The sequence below is a fragment of the Bison bison genome, unplaced genomic scaffold (assembly GCF_000754665.1).
Source record: "Bison bison bison isolate TAMUID 2011002044 unplaced genomic scaffold, Bison_UMD1.0 scf7180017864057, whole genome shotgun sequence".
In the NCBI taxonomy this organism is placed as follows: Eukaryota; Metazoa; Chordata; class Mammalia; order Artiodactyla; family Bovidae; genus Bison; species Bison bison.
The window spans coordinates 4,589,228-4,589,834 of NW_011494629.1; positions in this window are offsets into that span (position 1 = coordinate 4,589,228).

A 607-nucleotide genomic window follows, 5' to 3' on the forward strand; every position below is an offset into this window, starting at 1 on the left:
GCAAGCCCCTGCGGGTTCCCCAAACTAGGGTTGGGGATTATCACGAGCTCGCGGCGCCCGGAATCTCGAGGGGAAGCAGGATACCCCCACCACCACTCCAAAGGGCACCGCCTCCACCTTCCTTGCCTTACTTTTCACGGTGGACGATTCCAGGGCCCGGTGGAGATCGGCAACCCAATGCTTGCTGCTCACAGAGGGGCTCGCGGACTTTCTTGTTTGCAGCTAACGGGAGATCAAGTGCCCTTGAGGCACGAGGCCCCGGAGTTTGCTTTTCATGTTTTCCATCAATACAGCCAAAACATAATTTAATTCTTTTTTTCCCCAAAGGGAGAAGGTAAACCTAATTTGGCGGATGACACCCCCTTCTTGCGAGGGCTCGGGTTGTGTGGCACCGCAGCAGAGGCTTCTACTGACGACCCTCAGCAGCGGCGGGGGGGCCGGGAAATCGCCGAGGGAAAATTAGATGAGCTTTACTTTATTTGGACCGATTTCTCCAAAGTGTCTAATATATGCCTGCCACGAGAGAGAGGAAAGCGGAACCGGGAGCGAGGTGGATTCCCCGATGGTGCTCTGGGGGAAAAGGCGTGCAGCGCCCGAGAAGCCGGGG